The 27,845-nt window shown below is 47.8% G+C and overlaps 1 long non-coding RNA gene across 1 annotated transcript; it reads right to left on the reverse strand.

The window, feature by feature from the left end:
- Positions 1-1,780: 1,780 nt before the first annotated feature.
- LOC138521360 (uncharacterized) lies at positions 1,781-27,813 on the reverse strand. Its single transcript, XR_011283025.1, has 4 exons — positions 27,741-27,813; positions 11,321-11,419; positions 5,093-5,275; positions 1,781-4,029 (listed from the first exon to the last, which is right to left on the reverse strand). It is a non-coding gene; the product is annotated as an uncharacterized lncRNA (long non-coding RNA).
- Between the last annotated feature and the right edge of the window lie 32 nt (positions 27,814-27,845).

Raw genomic sequence — 27,845 nt, forward strand, 5'->3', positions numbered from 1 at the left:
CTGCCGGCCACCAGCAGAGAGTCTTGGCGAAGTCACAGGTCGATCCACTAGAAAGCACTGGCAGACCTGTAGGGGGCTGCTCAGCCAATAGCTTAGAATCTACGGCGCCGAGGAGTAATAGACTTAGGGGAGGCCCCGGGTAAAGGGGGAGGGGTTAGTGGGCTTGGAAGTCATTCCAACCCCAAATGCGGGGTGGGAGGGAGGGCAGGAGGGGGGCAAGGGGGTAGGGAGTATGAAGAAAACGGAAAGGGCAAGAAGGGAAGCCGGGGGTAACAAGAAGAAGGTGGCACTGTAAGGTTGGGAATGAAAACAAGTAGGGGAAGGGATAACTGAAGGAAAATACCTAGGGTAAGAGTAGGAGGGGACAGAGAAGGGCTTGGGGGTGGCAAGGGGGGCATGCTCTAAGTGGTTTGTCTCAGGGGAGTAAGTGCAAGGCGGGGGGAAAGACTAGGCATCTTGGGGAATAGAGAAAACAGAACATGGAGGCAAGGGGGGGCGGGCGTAATGGAATACAGAGAACAGAACATGGAGGCAAGGGGGGCGGGCCAAATGGAAGAGAACTAAAGTAGGGAGGATGAGACTCGGGAACGGAAGTGAAGTGGGAGGGTTAAATGGAACAGGGGGTAGGGGCCGGGGGGGGAGAAGAAGGCTAGTTCTAGGAATCAGACCGTGGTAAATTCATGGAAGATGGCTAAGGGGGAGATAGCCCAACAGAGGAAGGAAGGAGAATAGTAGCACACTGAGACGGGAAATGGTAGATAGAAGGGAAGCAGGGATCACTCAGCGCTAGAATTAGAAGGTTGGGCAGGTAGAACAAGGGAACAGGAAAGAAACAAAGGAAGAGTAGGTACGGGAAGGGGAACGTTAGCACAGAGTAGAAGAAAACGTGTACCGTGAATAAGGACACCGAAAAAAGTGTCTGGGGAAGATGTTCGGAAAAGTAAACAAGAAATGGCCATGGGTAGAGCGAAAACCGGTAGGGAGGGACGGGCTCAACCGGAAGGGTCCTCTGGACACGGACGGTGGGTGCGTCCTAAAGAAGCCACACCCGGCGTAAAAGAACCTGTGGTGTGGTGGAGAAACGGATCGCCTGTAAGATAACTTCTTAACTTTATGTAAATAAAGCTTGCTGTGGCATTGTGATTTCCATCTTGAAAACTGGTTTGGTCTTTTACTCTGGGAAATTCCTCAAGGGGTCAGTTAAGGGGGGGGTGTATGAATGTGATGAACGTAATGGGGTGTTGGACTGGGGAGGCGCAGCGATGGGATGCCCCTGGTAAGAGAAGTGAGGGGGTAAGACGTAAAAGACCTGCCGCCTCGCTGCTTACGTCCTGTCCCAAGTGCAAGGAGACTCCCAGCTCACATTGTCGCTGTGGCAACCGCTAGACCTGCAGGCCAAGCCCTTCTCAGGATCCATTGGCTGCCGAGTACACACAGACACACGCACACAGCGAGCCCAACCCTGAGCAGAACGAGAAAAAGTGACAAGCCCAGTGAAACACAGAAAGGAAGCACCTCGTACCGGAAAGGGAGCACTGCCACCAACAGGAAAACCCTCCACGTATAGATATTTTTCCTACGCTCTTTTGTTTTGCTCTTGGAAGAACATTTCTTTTCCTCAACCCTAAGAAAATGATACAGTCTCCTCTTGCGACTTAGTGTTGGGAATTTAAACCTGTCCATTTCAGCAAAGGTAGGTGGGTTCTCTGGCCGAATTTCCTGGGGAGGAGTTGAGTTTGATGCAGCTCTTCGCGCGACGGCGAGAGGGACAAGTTCTGCACACCTTGCAGCCTTTGAAAGTTCAGCATGGGAAAGCTACACCATTTGAAAAAAAACCTGCACTATGCCCCTTAAATCCACTGGACAGAAAGGATTTTTAAGAATAAAGAAACAGAAAATTGCAATTTCCCCCCAAAAAGAGCAACTCTTATTCCCCTTCTACCCCCCTTGTGTGCACACAGTCCAGTTCCCCAGAAACCATATAAGTCTGGGGCACTATAGCAAGTGCGATAGCTCAATGGATCAATGTGCCTGCTGTATAAATCTGTGTGCAACCCACAGATTACTTGGCTGCATCAGTGTTGTGGGTGACTCGCTCAGAGGTTGATAACATTAGAGTACTGTTAATTTGGTTAAAAGTACTGTCTGTTATGTACATGGCCTAAAGACCACACAACAGTATACAACTACTAAACGTAAGACTACGAGAGGCTATTGTGTGCCGCTTGAGGTCATCGGCTGGCTGGGGTGTTGGACAATATCTGTGCTTTAAGTGGGTAGTTAGTAAACATTATAAACAAGGCGTTCTCGTGCAGCACCTGTAGACCACATCATTGCACCGTCATAACGCTGTAAACCCCTTTCATGAACAACTCTGTGGATTTGGAACCTGTAGCAGCCCAAGTCAAAAAGGAAGATCTTCCTGGAATCATTCTTGAGTCATCACGTGACTCCATCCTAGAGTCATCCATGGCTAGTTCAGGGAGATCATCTGAAACCATCCTGAAGTATGTGTATAGGCTGACATATTCAAATGAGATGACTCTAGAGTTATCACAGAAACTACTCCAAGAGGAGTTCTGATTACGTCCAGTGATGATCTTGTATTACACTAGGATGGCCCCCATGACAACTTCAGGATGGTGGGGATTACTCCATGATGACTTCATGACAATTTAAGGATGGGTGAGGATTAGTCCAGGATGACCCCATGACAACTTCAGGATAGGTAGGGGATTACTCCAGGATGACCCTGTGACAACTTTAAGATGGGTTTGAAATTGTGAACGATATTGCAGACAACTTCAGGAGGATGGTGCTTTCAAACGATTTAGGAAAACGGTTTTGACTCCTTCTGTGTAAGCGCCAGGTGGTATTACTATAGGGTTAGACTTATGGATAGTGTACTGGAAAACATGGAATTTGCAGCTGTTACTTGCCATCTCGGCCTTCTTTGCTAGAGCACTCCAATGTCATTAACTAAGGTTTGCTGATTTAGTATACAAAACTACAAATGTCACGAACCAACCTCTAAACTCCCTCATTTCATTTCTCACCTCTAGCTAACATGACATCACACCCAATAAGCTCCCACAATTACAAATCACTGCACTAAAATACACACTTTCAGTGACCTAAACAGAATCCGTTAAAGGTCTACCTGCATGACAAGACTGATGATCACTTCACCCAATATCACTATGAGCAGCTAGCAATTAGTTCGACCATTCACCACACCAAAGAAAACATTAGCTGACCCCCAACAGAAATCCAATAGCACAAAAACATGTACCATTTACAAGTTGGCAGCAACCTACAAATTCACCAGATCAACTATAATAGTTCTACACACAAGAGCACTTGCATCTTCAGTGAGCTACAATTACATTGTAGATTAGTAGCAGGGGCTGACGTAGCAACCAAACTCGGTTGTGGGGATGTGTCAATTCCATTGTTTTTTTTTAAACCGTAATCTGAAAGATTGTGCAGGTGTGGTAACGTGTAGGTGTCACTTCACTGTCCAAACAGGCATGACCGTCATACTGTAACAAGAACACACTGTTGAGAAGACGTGGTGATAGAGTTGAGCTTGTCAAATTAGATCTGTCCAACAAAACATTTGTAGCAGGCAATTGACGGGTTACTTTATAGTCCAATATTTTGCAGCAGTGGCACAGCTACATCTTTGGGAACTGCAACATTACACAGACATCTGCCGATTTAATGCTGTGTCTATCAATTGTCCCGGGTAAGAGGCAGGCTCTGAGGAAGGAATGTAGGAGGAATGAAGAATAGCCATCCCTGCCAAAAGACTGGTTTTCCAACTTTTGTGAACAGCCATTAATACTTTTTGGAATAGTCAGTTTTCACCCATCAGCTTTTACAATATAATTCTCTTGTTTTTTTCACTGCATCTTCTTTGTCTAGATTCCACCAGTAGCTGCTTTTTCTCCTCTGCCTTTCTTTTAAAGCCTCATAGGTTTTCATTATTTCATCAAATGTTTCCTGTGTCTTAAAACTGTTTCTTGGCTGCGGGTATAAAAAAAGGCAAGTTGAAACTTCATAATGTGACTATCAATACAACAAACCTTTTGCCTGAGCTGTACACTGGGGTGACTCCCCTTAAGCGCGATCCTATCCGACCCCTTGGATTTTTGCTTATTCCTGCTCTCCTTGGCGCTTTCCCTCCCTCCCCATGCAGCTACCCACAACTCAGTCTAGCTGCACACATAAACGTGTGTATGGGCACATACACTTGAGAGTGCGCTGTGACCACTATAATTTATAAATAGTGGCGAGCTGCTTCACCAATTCCACAAGGTCTACGCATAAAGACCTTGAATGAATAGGACAGAAAACTGATTGGTATTTGCGAATCGCGCTCTACCTTGGACATCGTAGATTGGTTCCCCAACCCGTGGACAACATTTTCAGGATTGCATCCGAGGTTAAAAAAAAAAAAGAAACAAAAAAGATAGTTTAGGCATTTCGATTTGGGGAACCAATCCAGGATGTCCAAGCACCACCAAAGACTTTTAGCACAACGCGCCAGCCATTGACAGGTCTCTCTAGACTCAACCCTTTATCAAGTACTAACAGAAAATTGTTTCAAGATATTTTCACAATGAACTTCCAAACCTGGTCACCATACCAAGTGTTCAATTTCAAGGTCTTCAAGACGGCTAAGGTCGAAACACGGGTCGGCTGACTTCATGGGAATAAATTTACCTACAGATGAATAACCTGATGATATTGTTTAACTTCATTCTAAAAGACTGTATACCTAACTTTAAGGAGGTAGAGTGCGATTCAATACCAATCCATTCTCTGCCCTAGCTGCACACATACTCTGACCTGGACTACGGTCCCAGAGGGCGTTCAACCCATAGCGCTTTGCCAATAACATAAGAGAAATCAGTAGACCATCTATACTTTAGAGAGTTGGAAAGAGATGCTGTAAATGAGAGGTGGGCATTGTGCAGCATTCATCTGTATGTGTGAAAAAAGGATACGACTCGGCATAGGGATGTCAGATGTACCCTCCTCCCCCAAACATCAAATAGAAGAACAAAAAAAAAAACTCATTGCTTACCTAACTAGAAAAGCACAACTCCCTTGAAATCCTTTTCTTCATGTATTTCTCTTCTACTTTCATCGATAACCTCTATCAGCAATTTACAATTAACTTCAGGAATTACAAAGGCTAAAATTCCCCATCCTTTCAAATGCACAGAGAATTGTCGGAATCAAAGAGTGCCATGATTTGAGTTATTGTCTAAAAGGAGAAGGAAAAAGAGTAAATTTAGTATGCACCAAGTATTTGCGTACCAGGTCTGTACCCAGAACAATTAATTTATAGCGGGCTTGCTATGGATGTTCCTGCCTGATGTGTCCCGATTTATGAGTGAAGAGTCTCTTGGTGCTTGGTTAGCTTCCTCCAAGACTTCCACCCATTGTGGCTTTAACTAGTTGCTTCTGCTCGCAAAATTAGAGGTGGGTGTTCTGGAGAGGCAATACCTTCTTAACTGCAGAGCTCTTGTACCTAAAATGCTGCAGTCATTTTGTGTGTGTCCTTTAAAAGACAAGCAGCTGTTTCAGTTTCTTAAATGTACCATAGAGAGCCCCAGCTTGCAGACAGCAACATGTACAGGAAATAGGAGGCCATGCAGAGACAGAACCCATGACCAAAGTGATCTTTACTGAGGGAACAAAAAGTGAATATTACACCTTAGCAGGAAGGCCTTTGCTAATATGAGCCAGGCACTATCCTCCAGAAGGGTCAGAAGTACCCCCCAACCCCCATAAGCATCGCTAATGTACAATAAATTATGCACTACAGCTGAACTAGTGCAGCACTCATAGTAGTGAAAACAAAATCCTGCAAAAAAGTAAACCAAGCAATGGGTAAAACTTTGCAGAGGTATGGTTTCTCACACATGCATCACAGCCGGATACATGTAGATAACCTATTACTTAGAGGGTCGGGTGCACCTATCTGAGGAAGGCATGGACTATTTGTGTGGAACATTGTGGGGGCATTGGACAAGCAACAGCATTAAAGCCAGAGAGGGGCAGTCAGTAGGAACATGTATCCCCTACTTGGCGACAGTTTGAAAGCAATCAGCCTGATCAGTAGAACAGTCATTGTGTGGAACTGGGAAGGAGTTGCCCCACCCACGGAAAGGGGGCCTCTGTATGCTGGACAGCTAGGGCGTCTTGTGGCAGAGGCCTTCAAACTGGGGGACCTAAAGGATGCCAGGTTGTGCAGGGGCTTGAAGAATTATGGTGACTTTTTAATAGAAAATATAAGCATTTGTGGCAGGGGCAGAAACCATTTTAATCAAGGTGGGGATCAGCATAAAAATTAACAGCACTCCTTCCACGTCCAGGTCAGAAAACTCCCGCTACCGCGCCAGTCCTCTGACACACACAAGGCTGCTGAAAAATCAAGATAAGCAAGAAAATAGCTCCAAGCTCAACATCATCTAACGAGAATGAACTGGTCCAAGCATTAGAGAAAAAATAAATAAACTTAAAAAGCATTCACCCCAGATCATCATAAACAATGATCAAAAAAGATATTTTCTAAATTACAGGCAGGGATCACTATCCCTAGCAAGCATTCCATAAGGTTTACAGGCAAACTATCTTCAATTAACTGCTGAGGTCAAGTGATTGGAAAAAAACAAACAACATTGAAGGGGCAATATAATCTCTCCGGGAACCTCATCAACCTATATAGAGAATGTGACATAAGTATAATTAGAACATGCAGTAATCCGGAGTCCCTGAAATTTACATTTAAGTATTAAATCATGTAGCGATTTCCCCAAAGTGTTGAACAAACTAAATGTAGATTGAGTAGAGCATGAGTCAAGGGGGGAATTAGAACACGGTCCGCTGCACACAAAGACGATACAACTAGCCCTGCTGTGAACAGAAAAGGCAATGGTAAACGGGGATAAACAAGGCATCTATGTGTTCTTTAAGATAAATGGCGTAAAAAGCTCTGCCTCACGGGTATAGCATCCATAACTTCCAGTGAAAAAATAATATTCAAAGGTATTACAATACAAAATGGGTCTTTGAATGCCAGACAGTTTGCTTTTTATGGGGGGCAGCTTTACAGAACCTCTTTAGGGGAACTTTGACCTTGAACTTCACAGAGTACCTGCCCTGTACACTTTCCACATTACACAAATCTCAACAATCTTCCCCAGCTTGAAGGGGAGGGGGGGTTGAGGGCTTCAACACTCTCCTTTAGGGCAAATTCAGTTGGACAATTAATGGATGCCACTTTTTTTGTTGGCTGGTGTTCAATGGCTTAAGTGAAAGCTATGATCAGGTTGCAAGCATTATTAAGAGAAATAAACAGATGGGGGCATTTGTCCACTGTTGGTTAGAGGAGTCTTTTCCTCCCCCTTCTTTATGAGAGCTTGGATGGCCAATATCTGGAACCATTCTCCATGCGCAGAATCACAACAGCAAATCTAAGCCCAAAGCACCCTGTGCCACCAGAAGGAGGAATTAAATAACTCATTCATCAGGGTGTTTCAACCATCCCCAGCTTGAGACTACACCTGGCAGTGTGTGCAGCACACCCCGTACCACACAGCAGGTCAGTCTGACACACATGTCAAAACTTAGCCAGCCTTCACGCCAGCCAAACAAAACTTTACCACTTGGCACCCTGCTACAGAATTAAGCGATATTAAAGATGCTGCGAAAGTCACACACGCTTCCCACAAGCCACACATCAACAATCCCCACAAGGGAAATCTATGCTAGCGGGTGTCTGTGCACTGGCATGCAGCTGTCCGGGCAACTTATTGAAAATTATAAGCACTGTGCCCTCTATATACAATAGACATTCTCACAGGGGCTATGCAACACTGCAATGTTTTTAAGCAGACAAGAGTCAAATCTTGAGTATCGCTGGGTCCGTGCCACTCTTTCCTTCACAGTAAAGCACTGGAATGATTTTGCTCGTACCCACTGAGCGGTGGCAGCAAGATAACAACTCGTTTTTTTGCCTTCTAAAAAAAAAATACAACATTTTGATAACAAGATTGTTCTTCAAACTTTTTTGACCCCCGAGCCCTCCCTAAGAAAAAGGTACCTGGCTTGGGCCCCTCTATACACATGGACTCCAAAATGTTTATCTGGTTTACAATGGTGCCAAATGGAGGTGTGGGTGCCAAACAACAAATTCTTTCAAAATAATTGCTTGCAATAATTAGAAGGCAAATATTTGTAAACACAGCATTCTGAATTTTTTGCTACAGGGGAGGTGACTAAAAGCAGTGTTGGATATTTATTTCCTACAGTAACGTAGGACATACTTAAGTACAACAACTTGATTACTATCAATGCAGTCACTTGCAAGTTGGACAGTGGCATACTGGAGAACTAGTGTGAAGGGTGGGCCTGCCTTTCAGCAGCCAGCCATCACTATTGGGTTACATTTTTGCAATAGCCAACCACAGGTTTTCTTCCAGCTTTGACCGATATTTAGTCTTTAAGGCTGCAAGTGTTGAAAATCCAATCTTTCAAAAGGTACAAGGAGCTGAAAGTCAACAGTACATTGACTGTGCATTTGGATAAAGTAGGAAACTGCATTTTGCCAAAATCCACCCGAGGACAATTTTTTGAATTGGCTCTCCAGTAGCCTGTCACTTTGAAGTTCGATTAGTTCCTCCTGGAGGTGTACTGGGAGGTGGGCGGGCCCCTACGTCTGCTAGGAACGGCTGAACTACTCAGTCATTGATGCTACAATTGTCCTCTGGAAAGTACTTTTGAGAGTGGTTCTGAGATGGTTTCCATTAGTTCAGCAACACATGAAAAGAACATACTCTGCCTCCTCAAGAGCATCTGCTGATAATGGAAACGCATCGGAATGCAGACATTAACCCTACTCCTCCAAAGCTCCAGCTTCTTCTTGAATGCTGACATTTTTGCGTTCATAGCCAATGATGTGGTTTCTTTTCTGTGCCTTGCAGGGAGAGGTTTAGAAAATGTAGCTTTTCAAAGAGGTCGCCATAGTAAGCTAACAGTACAAGCCAGTGTGAATCACACAGAGGGTCTTCTTTCGTCTGGTCTAAACCCAGGAGAAAGTGTCTCACTTTGTTCCCGAGTTCCTAAAGACAATTTAAAACCTTTCCCCCTGGAGAGCAACCTGACCTCCGTGTGAAACAAAGCATCATGTTCAGCTCCCATTTCTGCAAATAATGTGGCAGGCGGGCTCTTGTGCGGTGCATCTTAATAAAATGCACAATCTTTACCACAGAAGTCAGCACCTCTGAGAGTCCATTCCCCATATTGTGCACAGGCAAAGCTTCCTGGGGGAATCACGCAGTGTGTCCACAATATATGTGAAGCTACTACCAACACTTATAGTTTTAACCCAGTTCTAGCACCAGACATTGAAGGAACACCATCCACGCAAATACCAACACACGCCTCCCACTTTAGGCAGTGGGAATTTAGGAAGTAGTTAACAATGTCAATGACTATAGACGCAGTTGCTCTGCCCTGAATTGGTTTACAAAATAATTCTGTACTGATATAGGAGGACAGGTCAGTGATGTGGCAGAAAATTGTGGTGTCAGACATAAGGATACTTTTGCAATTCGATGCTGCACAGTCACTAAGCATTACCCCATTACCCGGTTTACAGCGAGAATTGTTGACAGGATTACTCTCAGCATCTGTAAATGGCTTTTTCCCCCCCAGATAATGTGGTAAGAAGCTTCCAATGCATTTGCAGATACTGAGCCCACGTTTTAACAGTGTCTTTTTGCTCGTGTATGCCTTGCAGCTGCCGTACAAACAAATCCATGATCTTTTTTGCTAATGTTTTGTTTCCAAATGCCGCCTTAATAGTGTTGGCTTCAGGCTTGCTAATGTAGCGCCACAAACCACACACTGCAGCTTAACTTGTCAGCAACTGCGATCCATGTGAACCCAAAATGCAAAAAAGATAGTGTTTTTGCATTTCTCGTGTCCGTTTCCACCTCTCCTTATGCTTTTCGTTTGAGATTACTACCATTTTTGGGAACTAGGAAACTATCCAGTTCTGTGTGTTATTTCTGCATTTTAAAGCCTGAACACAAAAAAAGCCAGATTTTTTCCCTGCCGTTTTTGTATTGTCTTTTAAGTGCGGAAATCACATACTGCCCCCCTCTTTCTCCACCCGGTCATTAACTCATCAATCAGGGGGGAACCACCCCGAACCCACAATTTCCCCACCCAACACACGCATCCTACCCACATGCGCACACACACAGTCCAAAACTCATCTCTGCCTCCTGTGACGACTCTGCTGGGGCTCACAGCGCCTGTCAGCCCCTGCGTGCACTTGTGTGTGATAGGGGTTTGACAAGTATGACAGTTTGATATAGAAAGACCGCTCTGTGCAGTCGACCCGGCCCCCCATCCATACAGTGAAAAAGATATTTTCACTTGGTACCAACAATCCATCTAAAAAAGGAGCCCTACTCTGAAAACATTGCAAACCCCCACATTAATTTATGTCACGTAATTTTTTTTTTAAACCATTTCAAATTTTCAAAAATGCTTTAAAAAAATTTTAATTGACAAACACCATATAAGATTTAAAACGAACCACGTGAAAGGGCTGGGGGAAAAAACAACAAAAAAAAGTCCCCAAACGGAACCATGTGAACAGCTTGGGGGGAAAAAAACTCAGCATAAATGTTGCTTGGATTAAAAAAAAACACCACATTGATACAAGTCTCAGAAGACTCCCTGTTCAGATCGTGAAGTTCTAGCTCACATTTTTTGTTGAAGTGTGGTCCTGGACTAGGCCACAGATTGGTGGCGAAAACCACACCTGGAAGCAAATTGCACAGGGCTGATATAAACCTTCAGCACTTCAACTCAACCAATGTTACATAGGGAAAAGAAATCCTTAACTGCCTGCATGACTGGGTCAAGTGCTTTTTCTTGCTGGACAAAGGTGGTTAGGTTGACACACTGACGAAATTGAGGATACATGGGTCTACCCGAGACTTCAAAAATGAGCAGGGGTTAAAACCAGCTCTTGGGTGTTGGGCATCAGCTAGTAAGCAGGACGTAACACTGGAAAACCAGGAGAGATAGTACACAGTGCACTGTGAATGCATCTCCGAAATGAGACGTGAACTTTCAGTACTGCCCCAAACTGGACATGATAAAGGAACAGCCTCAAAAATAGGTTTGAAATCCCCGATTGTGACTCCTACTGTACCTTTAAACTTACCCCATCATCACCCACAGCAAAATAGTCATTTTTTAAAAATAAAAAAAAAGACATTCTTACCGTCGGCAAGTCCTAATAGAGATGTCAGGATTTCTTATGGTGCCATTGTTGCTGGGGACTCTGCTGTCCAAGATGGGATGATTGAGCCAATTTGTGTTGCTGCAATTGAAAAAGTACAATAAAAGAGAGATTATAGACGTACCAGATTGACCGTACCAATATTTGAGCACTACACTCTGCCAGTTGGCACACATCCTCCGAGGCACACAAAAGGGACCTAGGATTCAGGGTCCAACCGGGAAATCTCCATTTCCTTCACCCACCACATCTCTCTCACTTCCCACGCATGTCGCTACCACCTTTTCAATATCCGCAAAATATGTTCCCCTCTAACCTTCCAATACTAAACTTTTAATATCCTCCCTTCTCTTCTCTCGTCTTTTCTTCTGCTCCTCTCTCCTCTTCGGACTCCCTGCATCTCATCTTGCCCCCCTAAAATCCCTCTTCAACTCTGCCATCCGCACCCTCTGTTTACTCTCACCTAAAGACTCCATCTCCTCCTCGCTCTCACAGCTTGGCTGGCTTTCCTTTCATTCCAAACTCAAAATCCACTTCCTCGGTCTCGTCTTTAAATCTCTCCATGAACTTGCACCCCCTTATCTCTCCTCTCTCATCTCATTCTATACTCCCTCCCGTTCCCTCAGATCTGCAGATCACTTCCTTCTCCTTGTTCCCCGGTCCCCATGTGCCTCCTCTCGTTTTCGCTTCTTTCAGCTCCTTGCCCCCCTCCAATGGAACTCCCTTCCCCTCTCTAGCTGCTCCATCCCCACCTATTCCTCCTTTCGTCTCTTCTTAAAATCTCTCCTTCTCCACCCCCCTCCCTGATACTCTGATCCTCCCCCGCCCTTCTCTCCCCCGACCTGTCTTTTATCCTCCTCCTCATGTCTCTATATCCCTCATTGTCTACTCTTTATCCCCTCTTCTCCCCCCCCCCTCTCTCGCCTTCACCTTATCTCACTTCCTCTTCCCCGCTCCATTCAACTCTACACCATTTTTCCCTCATTTATCACTGCTGGCAAATTGTTCTAGTTGATGTATTGATGGTTTGACTCATATTTGTATCTGCTTCTACTGTTATTGTATTGTTGTTATAATGTACAGCGCTTTGGCGTAAAGCGCTATATAAATAAAATAAACATAAACATATAGGCCAGTCCACCCCAGCTGGCAGAGAGCAGTCAGAGCACATACCTGAAAACGTGACTCATACTCAGTCACAGAGACAAAAAGATAATAGAGCGAGCGAGAGAGAGAGCATCAGCTTGTTATATTTTACCCTTTCTATTCCCGGCCTAGAACAGTTGAGAAGTCCAGCCTGCTGGCATTCCAAACATCCATCTACCTATCTTACATAGAATACAACACGGTAGTTCTTCACTCACCAAGTAATAGCAGGTGACAGCGCTTACGTAGCAGCAGTCTGCTGCGGCTACCATGCCAGACACGAGGGCCCCTGGCTTCTCTGCAACATATGGTGCCACATGCAGGCAAAGGCCTGGCACCCACAGCAGGATGATATACACAAATTCCACTTTAAATCACTTCTATGGCAGCGGTGCACCCAAAGTACTGTTGGTAATGCAGTGATTTTAGTACATCAAGGGATGCATAGACTTGCTCTATAGTAGATGGCTCTGGGGGTAGCTCAGCAGGTTGACAGACTATTGCTGAGACTGTGTTTAAGGGTGAATTTAACCAAACCAATAAAAACAAAAAATATATGCAAAACTTGTTAATCAAATGACTTTTTGCAATTACTTATAAAAAAAGGAAGTGCTATAAAATGTGTTTGGCAAAGGGATGGGTTGGGGTATTTTTGCCTCCGTTTGGCAGCCATGAACCCAGTTTAATTTCCTAATAACTGCTGTCAGCACAACGGAAGCATTTATTTGTAAACATAACATCTTTATAAATATAACCTGTAATAAAACACAAAGCAAGGGGCACACAAATGAAAAAGAGTATTGATGTGGTGCTCAGGAAAATACTAAAAAATAAAACACATCACAAAGAAATCTAGTGAACGCAAGTTTCAGCACCGTTTGAGTTTGGAAATGACTTTTTTCTTTTGAACGTGTAAAAGTCACATTTGAACAATTATGTGTCCTGCATGTAGAATACCTGCTTTCAACAGTGACCACCCCCTCCCCGCCACATTGATGTTCATGGCCCATTAATTTCCGTGGTGTCCCTTTCAGGACAGAAAAAACTAACGGGATGATCAAACAGAGCCAGGAAATGCGCGAGTGACGGCTGGGGAAAGGAGCACTGCTTAGATTAGGTCACCAAGCGCCCAGCTTCCCTCTGCAAAGCTGGGGGCTCGGTAAAGCCTGGTCATGGCCGGGCAGGCCGGGTCCCGAGATCCTGCCAGACATCTGATGCCGGATCTCGAACCCAGCCAGCACCGTCCTATGGACCAGAGGGGTGACGGGGCAGAGGGACAGCCAAAGCAGGGGGACCGGTGTTGTATGATATTTGGCTCCCCATGGCAAATTGCTGGAGAGCCCAGCAATGTGCTGTAGGGGAGCTGGATATCATACAACACTGGCAATGCGTACTCCCGTCGCCGCTTCTCCCCCCTCCATGGCGAAGCAAGCTGGAGGCACAGAGGGGCGCAGGGGGAACCAGCATTGTGGTGATCCGGCCCCCCTGCTCAGCTTTCTCCAAGCGTTAGTCTTTGTGGGTCCAAAGGGGGAGAGGGAAGCAGAGGGCCCGACAAAGGCCTGAAACGCTTGCTTCCCGGCACTCCCTCCAACTGTGGTGTGGCGGTCTGAGCCGAGAAGCGACATCCCTTACCAGGCAATAAGATGCTGGTGGCACCAGCAGGAAGCAACAACGCAGCGTGGACACGTGATCCAAATGCAGGAAAGCGCACGTCCAGGCTGCATTTATTTCCCGCGCCCCCATCAGGTTGCACTGACCGAGCATGTGAGGCAAAAAAAAAAAAAAGGATTTTCTCTTTTCTCCCTTTCCTGGATCACACACCCCATACCTGTATCCGACAAACATTGCATAAATAAATACCCCTATTAACATTGAAACTATCCCACACGATGCAGCTACCCAACTGCTTTCAGAGGGGAGCTGCAGGAGCTGTGCCGGGTGTGGTTCAGAAAACGTTACTTATGGCGAACAGAAATCAGCAGGTTTTAAGAATGAGGTTGCAGGACAATGCCTCGGTTTAAACCAGGATTTCCCCACAGATTATCTGCTCATTCACCATTAGCTAGAGTAATTGCTCTTCTTAATGTTATTTCACAGTCTGCTTAAACTACTCCTCTGCATGAGCTCAGATCACAGTGTAGATTAACATCACTGCTGGTAGTTTAGGTGCACAGATGGCTGGTACGGTTTGCTCCTCTGTACATGTGCGGGTCGGACTGCGCCCCATAAAATTGTCTTGGGCACCAATGAAAAAGTGGCCCATAGTTGTAAATGGCAATTCATTCCTTTTCTGATCCTGTTTGAATAGTACCCATGGGGGAGTTTTTTTTTTTTTAATGAAATGGGATGCAAATTGTGCCTTTTAAAGGATATTTACTCAGCAACAATGGTCAAAACTATTGTCCACCTAGTGAAGTAACATCACCAGTGCCATGGAAGTGGTTTAAAGTGGAATTGATATACGGTTTAGAATATAAGCAGCATAAAAGAAATTGCACCGTTTTAAACATTTCCTTTGATCGGAGGTCAACTGCCAGCTCCGGCCCCCCTCAACTCTGCCCCCACCCTGGCCCCTGTGGGATCCCCCGCCAAATAGTTTCCATTTCCACCACTGGATAAGAGTGAAGATGGCGTACAATCCGACTTGCCGCTGGCAGCCAAATCTGCCCTGAAATTCCCTCGGCGTGTGCGGCACGGCCATAAACCACTTCTGTTTGGGGGTGGGGGAGCCGAGGAGGGGGATACCACCAAGAAGAAACACAAAGATCCTTGTTGGCGCAACTAAAATCAAAATAGGAAAAACAAACCATCAGTGTTTTGTTCTCCCCTGTTCCCCTCCCTTGCCTTGTCGTGCTCTGAAACAACTGTGTATGAGCAAGATAGAAATAAAATATCATTATCATCATTAGATATACCTGTCGCTTCTCCGAGATGAATACGCGCATCATAAATGCGCAATAAAAAATATATGCCTGCCCGTGCACAGCGACAAAAGCCACCCAGCAACCAGCCCCATCATACAGGCATCGGCCTGCATGGAAGATGCGCTGAGGGCAAACAAGATTAAAAACACACAACTGTAGTGACAGCGCTGGTTTTCCTTCAGTGCGCGCACTGTGGAAGCAGGACGACACGGTGCAGGACACGTCCGCCGGGCACAGGTTAGGGCAGGTAACCCAAGAAAGTACATACAGATGCAGTGGCGGCTCAGTACAGTGCAGCACCCACACGGGCTTACACATTAATTACCGGAGCGCTCGTTCGTGGAAGCAGGATGACACGGAGCAACAATAAAGGGGAAATATCGAGCAGCCCAAGTACCTGAAGGGAAAAACAAGCTGTACATCGTATCATGGCCCAATGCTACCTTTAACACTGGGGATAGTGAGCTTGCTGGAGCACAGCAAGCTGAATGAGGCACACAAAGGGGGGGTTTTACTGTAAGCCTGCACACGTGGTTTAGTTGGGCAGAAGTCCAGCGGCTATAACCTCCCAGCATCTTCATCAGTAGGAGCTGTATTGTGCCGGAAGGCACCACAGTGTCCAGGCGAAGAAGCGGTACATGAACATCCCGAATTGTTGCAAGCAAGAAACTAAAAGACATAGGGCAAGCAGCTTTCTGGCACCTTGCTTGCGTGAACATTTTTACACCACAAGGGACACTGGCCTAACGTCTGTCAGCGCCCCAGCCCTCCCAGCACACCCACAGGCCGAGTTGATTGAGCCTGCACAATAAAATCTGTGTAAAGAAGACAATACACAGCACAAAGAGTCCCTTTGCCGGCAGCCACCCATCTACCCGACAACAGAACGGCAAAAGGCGGGCAGGTCTCACAAAGAAGCCCATAAGCGCCCCCAGCAACCGAGAGAAAGGATGACTGACACACTCTAACTGAAGGAGACGCTGCTCCTGGAGTGGGCCAAGGTGGCCGAAGCAGTCCATGGCATGGACCTGGTGCAAGAAAAAATGGCTGAACTTGCACCAACCAGCTTCAACACAAACAATGAAGAAGCACATGAGGAAGAAGACGACGGCGGAGATGAGCCAGCAGAAAAGGCACAGGGAGGACTCAAGCAGCTCCAGCAGCGAGAGTGACAGCTCGGACACTGAGTCTGATTCAAGGAGCGAGGATGACCAGGGGCACCTTAAAGCATGGGTTGGTCATAATAACAATGTTGAATGACTAGGCCCATTAATGACCAAATATGGGAGGCGCACAGCCGGCAAAAATGTGAATAGAAGTTTTAAAAAGACTATTGCATGGCACATTGAGCGCAAAATTAAGAAAAAGATTTGAAAGCAATTAATTGATATTCGTGCATTCAAATAACCTATTGAACCCACCCCGAGGATAAAACCACCCAAAAAAAGCGCTTAGGGGGTTTCAAAGCACAAGTGGTTCATGATCAGGAAAAGATTCCTAGTAAGGCTCTATGAACCCACCCCGGTTGTAAAACAATCCAATAAATGCGCTTAGGGGGGTTTCAAAACACAAGTGGATCAGAAGCAGGGAAAATCCTAGTAAGGCCCAAAGAACCCACCCCGAGGAAATACAATCCAACATAAGCACGTAAGGGGGGTTACAAAACACAAGAGGATCATGAAAGAAGAAAATGCCAAACACCAATGCAGTACATGTAGTGGAGGACACAGCAGCGGTAACTGCACCAAACGCGCTCCCTCCAGGCCCAGCCCAAAAGTCATTGATGCCAAAATACATCCACTAGAGTTAAAATAGGGGCCTCACCAATAAAAGCAGACAAACTCTGCAAATGATAGAAAGCTACCCCAATCCAGCGGCTAGAGAATTTTTGGGTCAGGGATTTAAAGAGGGTTTTTTCAGATCCTATTCAGGGGAAATGGATCACACACCATCCACAAAAACCTAAACTCTGCCTCCTCCTTTGCCCCCATAATCAGAGAGAAAATTGGAAAAGAACTAAAACAGGGCAGGATAGAGGGATCCTTCCTCCTCCTACCTTTCACAGAGTTTCTATGCCTCCCCCCATACCTGACCCCCCGGGCCTTGTGCCAAAAAGGAACAGGGGGAGTTCAGGATGACCCACCACCTATCCTACCCTCTTGGGTGCTCCTTCAATGAGGGCATCCCTGTCACAGAGGCAGCTGTTTCCTACAGCTGTGTACAAGATGCAGTCGATTTAGTCTTCCAGGTAGCCACGTTCTTATGGCAAAAGCTGACATTAAATCACCATTTAGGCTGCTGCCCGTAGATGAGAGCTCCTACCAGTGGCTGTGTTTCCACTTTGAGAACAAATTCTATTTTGACAAATGCCTCCCCATGGGCTGCGCCATTGCATGCGCCTAGTCCGAGCAGTTCAGTTCAATCTTGCAATGGACACTCCAGCAAGCCATGCCCAGAGCATGAATGGCGCATTACCTGGCCCTGCAGGGTCCTCATTATGCAGCTCATCTATCCCAAAAATGTAGCGAAACCATGCAGGTCTTAGGGGTTCCACTGGTACCGGAAAAGACGGTAGGGCCTACCACCACCATTTCATTCCCGGGATTGAGATTATTCTTACAAGGGGGAATGCTGCATACCCAAAGAAAAATAGACCACCTACTAAAAGCAATAATATTGATGACAGGCAGGGATAGGGAGATCCTGCGGGAAATGGAATCTCTCATCAGGAAGCTCAATTTGGCTACCAGAATCATGCCCCAGGGCAGGGTTTTTTTCACAGAACCATGAAACTAAAGATGATGTGGGTAACCAAGCCACGCCACCACATCAGACTGGGCAAAGAGATAGTACAAGACCTAGCCATATGGGAGTCATTCCTTAGCAACTTCAAGGGTAAATTTATATGGCGCAAGCCCATAAATGATGCTGGGAAAAGGGCCAGGTTCACATATGCGGCAGGAAGCGAAGGCTTGGGGATACACTTGGATAACAAGTGGTGCGCCGGCCACATCACCCTGCTAGAGATATTCCCCATTGGCTGGCACTCTTCTTGTGGGGGTGGGGGGACCTACTGAGTAATACAGTGCTGGTCCCATGATCAGACAACAGGGCAGTGGTACATGTGTTGTACAAGGGTGCTGCATCTTGCTCTTTGGTATTGAAGGTGTTGAGAGAAATTACAAACATTAGTCTGAAACACAACATTGTGATAATTGGACGCCCCATTGCAGGCAAAGACAACACAGCCACTGACGCTCAGTCCCGTGTTTAGTCTCCACCTCCAGGGCACAAAACCCACAGGCAGGAGCAAAGAGGACAGCAGTTCAGGGGAGGTTGGGGCCATCCTGGGAACAAAGCATGACAGACCCCTCCATCCCTCCAGACAAGGCTCCCCTATGAGAACCCATGCCCGCACCCGCCACCAGGGCAAAAACAAGTAGGGGAGGTTCATATCAAACGCAAAGGCCATGAATGGCTTTAAACTGGTTAAGGGAAAGAGAATTCAGTTATTAAAACCCAGGCTCACAGAACCTACCCCGAGGAGAAACAAAGCAATAAGAGCACATAAGGGGTTCAGACACAAGTGGACATGAGCAGAGGAAAATGCAATTAAGGGTCAAAGAACCCACCCCCTAGGAGAAACACCGCAATAAGAGCACATAGGGGGTTCAAACACAAGCGGTTCATGAGCGAAGAAAATGCTGATTTAAACACAAAAGTGGTTAGACAAAGGTTAAAACGCCTTAAAAAATGAGAAAAAATAAATAAATAAAAATGGGTCCGCACTCAGTAGATTTCAATTGAGGTCAGTTCTCAAAAAGACCATAATTGCAATAAGATGGAACCTCCTCCGAATTGGGGTCCCACTCCTGTAGAATAGGAGCAGCCACTTCAGCCTAGATGGAGGGCTTGCAGGAAAAAGCCACAACAGAGCTAGGGGGCTGGAAATCGGGGATTTATAAAAGTTATATTAGATAAGACTTTATCTAACAGTCTTCTGCCACCCCTCCACCCCCTTGGGTGCTCACAGGCAACCTCCCTCGAAAAACGGCATGGCTCATGGGCCCCTCATTTATCACCAGGGCCAGCAGATGGCTGGAAGAAACCCAGGTCGATATGCATTTTCAGGACATCATCACTTACTGGTGGGGCAAGCCAGGCATGCACTGGGGGGTCCTCCACTACAAAGTGGCCGGCCTACTGGGGGCATGCTTCCCTCCCCCTGATTACCTCATCATCCACCTCGGAGGCAATGACTTGCCTAAACTGGGCAGGAAGCTCCTCTTGACCAAAATATGCACCTCGCTCAGATCCTTGGCTCACATATTAAGGCCCTCATTACGAGTTAGGAGGTAAGGTACGGCCCTTACCGGCATGGAGCAAATACAGTGTTCGTGTTGCCACAAGGCCACTATTAGAGGGTGATTACAAGTACGCGGGCACAAGCTTTGCGCCATGCTGGTAACGACCTTTCCGCCCTGCCGTAAAAGGGCGAAAAATCGCCCTTACCGGCATTGCGCAAAGCACAGATCGCTCCACTGCCATCCAAGCCATCGGCATTAGCAGTGACCGCTATTAGCGGTCACCGCTAATAAGCGGAACCGGAAGTAGCGTCATCGCACAGGAACGGGAAAGAGCACGGCGGCCATCTTTAAAAACACAACCCATTGCCATCCTCTGTAACCAGGAGCCATCTCACCACCACACCTCTACCACTATCTGCAGCATATCACAATGCCCAAGGCACTAAAAAAAAGTGCAGAGCGCTTGCGCAAGGAGCGCTTCTCACCAGAGGAGTTGAACATGCTGGCCGAGATGCTGCAAGAACATGCGGATGTCGTCTTCTCCACCAGCATGTCTCGACCTGCAGTGCAGTGGAAGAAGGAGATATGGGCGGAGGTGGCGCAGAAAGTGAGTGCCGTTGGCACCACCCCCCGCACTCCTAAAGATATCCGGAAGCGCTGGGACGACCTGCACTTACGTGTGCGGAACATCCTCTCAGCCAACCGCAAACAGGTGATGGCAACAGGTGGAGGTGCGGACACCCCCAAAAGATGCAACCCTGGGAGGAGATCTGTGCAAGCACCATTGGGATGGAGGCTATTGAGGGAGTGGGGGGACATGGAGAGAAGAGCCCCGTCATCGGCTGATGCAGATAAGTGTCCCAAATGTAACACTGCAAAGACCAAAACGATGATGTTACCCTGAACTGACAGTGCAATGATGGAAAGCAGGGTCCACCAGACACACATTTGCAAGACTGCCTACAGGCAGCGCACAGCACCATCTTGTCCACATGCATGATGCACCCCATATATGTCTCATCCCAGACGCATCCCTGCATCACCCACCCAAAAGCCAAGCAACCCATATGTCACTACCCCAATGCCAATCAACTGCCATTCCATATCAATGCAGCCACCCAAATGCATGCCTGATGCATGTAGACCCATCACTAATCCTCTCCCTCTCTTGGTCCCACAGGCACGCCATCAGACAGCGATGACCAGGACCCCAGGGAGGATGCTGCAACACCGCACAAGAAGGCAGGGGCATGGAGGGTGACAACCGCCTCTCTACATCAAGGGGAAGAGGGCAACCTGGATTACCGTGGAAGGGCAAAACAACCCGAGAACTCACAGCACCAATGTGCACTACGGCCCCCACCACAGCACCCACACCAGCCACCAACACACAGCAGCCAGTGGCTGAAGGCACTGTATCGGCTGCCAGCAGTACTGTGGGGGAGACAGCTGCCACAGCAGCCGTGTCCGATGACGAGGCAGATGTTCTGCCACATGGCACAACCACCGCTACAGGCTCCCCACATTCACCACACCTCTCCCCATCCAGCATACACAACAGCAACAGCCATGAGCTGTCTCCTGGGGAGTCATGGCCCGGTAGTTTCAGCCCCACGCCAACCGTGCATGAGGAACCAACCATGTCGGTAGCACCTCATACATCCACCAGTGTCCTGAACAGCCAAGAGGGGATCAGGGCAATCCAGAAGCGGCAGGAGGGGCTGACAGGGCTGTTGACACAGCACATCATGGAATGTGGCCGGCCAAGGGATGAGATAAGGGAATGTGCTTCATCCCTCAAATCTGCAATTGAGACCACCTCAAAAGACATATGCAGTGAATTGGCAGCAGTGAGGCAGGTCCTCATCCAAATGGTGGCAGCAATGGAGGCCATGCGTCCGGCACAGGTGGCAGAACAACCTGGGACATCCTCCAATGACAGCTCCACTAAGTCCAGCCCCCTGCGTAGGTCTGGCCGGAACCTGCGCAGGTCGGACAGGGGTCCACCTCCTGCCGGAAGAGGAGAAGGGCTGTAGGTTCAGCCAGGCATTCTGGTTTCATGTAGACTTATGGTGCATGCCAGTGCACACCATGTGTGGGGAAGTTTAGGGGGGAGGGGGAGAGGGTGTGTGGGGGAGTTGAGGGGGGGAGGGTGTGTGGGAAAGTTGAGGGGGGAGGTGGAGGGGGGATAGGGTGTTTGGGGGATTTGAGGGGGGAGCAGGTGTGTGGGGTGGAGGGCTTGTGCACTTGATATGTTACATATTCTGAATACACCTTTTGTGAAATCTGAATTCACATATGCAGACATTGCTTATTGTGTACGTGTGCTTTATTGGTGAACAGTCTACAATGTCCATGTCCCTGACACACCCAGTGCCCAGAGTTCCACCTCCATGTCACACTCCCCATCCATGTGTGCTAGAAACATTGGTCAATCAGAGTCTGACGCATGGCACGTCCCTCCTGTGCATCGCTGCCTCCCTGAAGTGCAGCCCCATCTCCACCCTCATCGTCAGGTGGTTGCAGTTCAGCGTCAGGGGGCAGAGGCACATTCCGTCTGATGCACATATTGTGTAGCATGACACATGCCATGACGATCTTGCCCACCTTCTCATGGCCGTACAGGAGTGCCCCACCAGACCTGCTGAGGTAGCGAAACCGTGCCTTCAAGAGGCCAAATGTCTGCTCAACCACCACACGGGTACATGTATGCGCACAATTGTAGTCCTCCTCGCGCCTGTTCTCCAGGTTCTGGACTGGGGTAAGGAGCCACCTCTTCAAGGGATAGCCTGCATCACCTGCATGTGGGCAACAATGATTATGTGTAAGTCCTCACATCATATGGGACCTGTATCAATGACACCATAGAATGCATTTATATCCTGTTTGCACCCACAGATCCATGCATGAATAAAGACACATGATGTGACTGCTATGTGAATATTCCTCTTATAGACAGGTGTGCGTGCCATTGTCTAGTGCGGGCAGGGGGGCCCAATTCCTTGTGAGTGCTCATGCACTGTGGTAGTCCACGCTGGTTGTCCCCATGATATGGGTGATGTGCAGTGATTTGTATGCTTTCATCCGGTCAACGTGGTGACATGCTGTTTTGGTGGACCTCTGTGTTGGTGTAGGGGTGTGTAGGGGTGTGTTCATGTATTTTGCCCTCATGTGGCTCCTTTGTACGCAGTAATGGAGACCTGTCCTTTTTGATGATGGTATTTGGTGCTGTGCAATGGCCATCCTAATTGCTTGTCGCTGCATTGTGTTCTGGGGGCTACGGTCTGATTATGTGCGGTGTACATGTTGATGGCTATGGAATGGTTGTTGCACTGCATCATTTTCATGGTAGGGCAGTTTACGTCTTGCATTTTGTGGTCAGGTGTCGGGTCAAGTCTGGGGTATGAGCATGGTCCATCCTCTCAGGTACTCTCAGCCAGGTAAAGCATGCATCTCTCCCCCCCATCTCAGCCAGGTAAAGTATGCATCTCCCCCCCCCCATCTCAGCCAGGTAAAGTATGCATCTCACCCCCCAATCACCTACCCACATCGCATTGCCATGAGCCTGACATGCAACTCACCGAGTAGCCAGGATCTATGCCCTGCATGTCGCTCCAAGTAGCGTGGTATCGTGGAGTTCCGCATGACCATTGAATCATGGGTTGATCCTGGAAATCGTGCACACCAATGTGTGATTATCTTGTTTGGGTCAGATACCATTTGCACGTCGATGGAGTGGTATAACTTACAGTTGCGGTACACTGCCTCTATGGCATGTGGGACCACCAATTCGACATGGGTGCAGTCGATGGTGCCAATGCAGCCAGGGATGCCGGCCAGTGAATGGAAACCAACTTTAGTGTTGGAGATCTCCTGGGCTGTCCGTGGTAGGAAAATGTGGTCGCCTGTGTGCTTCAGGAGGGCATCAAGCACTTGGTTCAGCATACGTGAGAATAATGGTTGTGATATGCCATGCATGTGCCCCAATGTGTGCTGGTAGGTGCCTGTGGCCAGGAAGTGGATCACGGACACTACCTTCAGTAGAGGTGGGATGGCGGTGCGTATTTCAATCAGGCTGACGATGTCGTCATGTATCATGTCCACAATGGTGGTGATGGTGTCCCGGCCCAGACGGTACAGGGTGTGGATCTGCTCGGGGGTTAGGTTGAATGGACTGGCTCGGATGCGAGGGATTGGGGGCTGCCTGCGTGGTAACACTGGCTGCACTGGTGGTGCATGCTGAGCCGGCCTCACCCTCCTTCTCCTCCTGCGTCTCCTCTGTGCTGCCTGCTGTTGTTGTTGCAGCAGCAGTTCCACTGCAATCATGTTCTTCAACCCCACCATTGCTAGTAGTATTGGAATCATTTTGATGTGTGACTGTGGGTGGGAAGGGGTGGGGTGTGCTCCTTTTGTGCTGGCCCAGTCTATATTGCCTCCACCTGTGCTGATTGTCCGCACCTGTGGCAGTTGGGAACACTGCACATGTCTGTTTACGGGTGGTCCGCGATGCCGGTATTTACTCCATGCCGGTAAGGTACTTTTCGGGCTTCAGTAGGCCGTTATTTGCATATCCGCCTGATTTGTGATGTCCTCCTGTTTACGCCATGCCGGTATTGCCGGCATGAAGTGTCGCGTGCCCGCGCCCATGCCGGTATTAGAAGCACCGTTAATTAAGGTGCCGCTAATAGCGGGTTGGTGGGTCGTAATGGCCCGGAGCGGTAAACGATGCCAGTAATCCTTTACCGGCATAGTTTATCCCTTACCTCCAACCTCGGAATGACCCCCTAAGATTTCGAACAGAGGTGATGATGTCAGAAATCATCCCACGCCAGCAGTGGCATGGCACAGAGTGCAACAAAGCCATGTAAATATCTAGGCGCAAATTGAATAAAGCAGTGGCCAATTTCTGCCTATTTTTCAGGCCCCTAATACATTAAACATGGGATCTCCGTGCACAACCAGGCCATGTTCTGCAGTGACGGGGTCCACCTGTCCATTGAAGGCATGGACATCTTCACCAGAAACATTTTCTGGAGCCGGGCTGTCAGGGGCTGTCCATAAGTTAGGTCTCCTATTTTGGGGGGTCCTGGGGCCGCCAGTCAGCATCCCCTCAGGGTGGCAGTGGGATCAGCCTTGAGCAGGCCTCACCTGATCCCTCTGTCCCCAAAATATATTATTGTAATTCTCTTTATGAGGATGTTATGGCTGGCACTAAAATAAAGCTTGTGGCCAAAGTTTTTCAACCTCACATCCTTGTTTCAGTCTCCTCATTCCTGCTACTGTCATTACTGCCATTACTGTCATGTCATAGGTGCTGCCCTACTTAGCATGCACATGGTGGGGCGGGCAGCTAGGTCCCCAAGACAAAGGGGATCCAGACTGCAGGACGCCACTACAGGAAAGCGAGGAGACGGGGGCAGGTGACAACAGGTAGTCCCTGCCCTCTGTCACCTTGCATCAAGGGTCCCCCTTCCCATCCGGGCGGATGCGGAGTGGGAACCTTTGAAGATCAAAGAGGGGCCGGGCCCGCTTGCCCCCAGGCAAAATTATGCCTTTATCTTGCGGGGGCAAGGTAGCACCCCTCATTCTTTCCCCCTCCATCTGACGGCGACAGCAGCAAGGATGGCTGCACAAAGAAAAAATACCTCCCTCCTACCCTGCTAATAGCTTCAAAGAAACCCGCCAGCAGGGGCCAGGTAGATTCTAGAACGTACACAAACACAAGGGGAGGCTAAAACACCTAACGCCAGGAAGGGCTTTAAAACACACCAATTGGGTTTTTTATTTAATTTTTCTTTAGAAATACACAGTCATGTAAGAGCCAGGCGCACTGAAGCCACCGCCTAGTATAAAAGAGCAATATAACCTCAGAGGTGACCTGAAAAGAGTGGGTCAGGAGCAGAGAGAAAATCAGTTAGGCTCTAAGAACCCTGCCTAGAGGGAAACTAAACAAGTAAAGCGCCTACGGGGGTTTTTTCATTCAAAACATAAGTGACGAGCCGGAAGGATCTTTAGTAAGGCTCCAGGAACCCTCTCCAGATAAAAATCAATACAAGGTAGCGCTCTAGGGGTCTTACAAAACACAAAAGGAGTAATGATCTTGAGCAGAAGACTGTACTAGTAAGCCTCAAGAACCCACCTCCACACATGCACAGGGGGGTCTTACCGCAAGTGGATCATGAGCAGGGGAAGTTCCCAGTAAAGCTCTTAGAACCCACCCCCAGCGGCGAAATAGCACAACACAAGCACCGAGGGGGTCTCACAACACAAGTGGTTTGGGAGCAGGGAAAAATCCTACTAAGGCTCTTGAACCCACCCTGGCTGGAAAATAAGCAATCAAAAGTGCAGAGGGGGCCTCATAGCACAAGTGGATCAGGAGCAGGGAAGACCCTAGTAAGACTCCTAGAACCCACCCCTGAAGAAATAACTATGCCACAACAGAGCATGGGGGCTTCAAAAACTCAAGTGGATCATGTGAGTAGAAAATGCCAAATTCATCTCCAAAGGTTACACCAAAAGGCTAAAACGCCTCCATGGAAAACTACAAAACACATGACCAAAAACTCAAATGGCTCAAAGAACTCACGCCGAGGAGTATCAAGCGCAAGGAATCACAGAGGGGGGGGGGGTTGTTTTTTTCAGAGAAAATAAGAGCCATAAGATCAGTGAAAATCACCCTGTGAGCAGGCGAGGGCGCAAGTGCTAAACCTGGTCAGGTTGGACGCAAATGAAAGGCACATAAGCGCATACCTCCCCACCTCACATGGAAAAGACAAGAGAAAGCAGGGAGAACCTGCTGCAAAAGACAAGCATGTTATGAACAATACACAGCTCACACACTGGCTCCAACAAATGTCACAAGCATTCATATGAAGGGCAGCGAGGATCAGCCTCGAGTGGGCCCTACTTGGGAGTAGGGCCCCCCGCTCACCTGATCCCTCTGTCCCCAAAATATATTGTTATTCTCTTTATGTTAATGTTAAAGGACATTTGTACCGCGCACTATCACCACCGGAGTGGTCCCCTGGCGAGAGAGCAGTGATGTGCTGTTGGCGGCCTCAGCCCGGTGGGTCCGTTGGCTGGGCCTGGGGTGTTTGCTACCAGTAGTCGTCGTGTACTGTTGTGCGAGTCTATGTGTGTTTTTGTTTTGTTGTTGCAATGTAGTGACGTTTGTGCGGTTTGTTGTGCTGTAGGTTTGTGGTTGTGTTTGGTTTGGAGTTTGAGAGATGTATGCGGAGGGCGGAAATTGTTAGTACAAATTGATTAGTTGGCATTTCTATCCTCATTTGAGGCGGTGGGCTTCGGCTTCTGTAGTCTCCCCAGATGGGTTTCGGGAGCACCCCAGCACCTCTGTCGTGATCTGGGTCCGTTGGGCCTTGAAGGTCCCTTTCAAAAACTGTCCCCCTCCTTCTCGTCTCCCTCGCAGCCCTACCTGCCTTCCCTTCTTTATGGAGGATGTTATGGTTGGTTTTCTTTTGCACCATGGCTGGTACTCAAAGCTTGTGGCCAAAGTTTTTCCACCTCACATCCTTGTTTCAGTCTCCTCATTCCTGCTACTGTCATTGCTGCCATGTCATACTTGTCATCCATGACACCTGTCACCTGCATACCATTCCACCAGCAGAAAAACCCTTCCAGGCTTATGAAAAGGGGCAAATGAACAATCCCCTCCCTGGGAAATGTCAAATCGGCCCCCATGCAGGAGAAATAAATAACTGAACTGTTATGCTGGAAATTCAAATGCGTCTGTCTGTATAAGTCACATTCCCCATCTGCTGCACATACCAAATCCTCCAACCACCTCCCCCCTCCAGCGGGGAGGATAACTAACTGTTCGTTGTACTGTTCAATGGTGCAGTGGAAGTCCCATTGGGGAGGGAGGAACGCGCTGTGTCCAGCCCCACTCCATACAACACATCTCCCCGGGGCAAATCGCACATCTGCATGAGAAAACCCCAAAAGAACTGAATACACCTGTACTTCAAGTAAATCTCAACCGATGCACATTACAAATCCCCAACATACACAGAAAGACCCCCGCCAACGCCTTCCTTCCCGTTCGTGCAAAAAAAAAGATGACGTAGGGAACGCTCACACCCAGGTGATGCAGAGTGCCCACGTGATGAAGTG

Source organism: Ambystoma mexicanum, chromosome 13, assembly GCF_040938575.1.
Source record: "Ambystoma mexicanum isolate Mex_15411 chromosome 13, UKY_AmexF1_1, whole genome shotgun sequence".
In the NCBI taxonomy this organism is placed as follows: Eukaryota; Metazoa; Chordata; class Amphibia; order Caudata; family Ambystomatidae; genus Ambystoma; species Ambystoma mexicanum.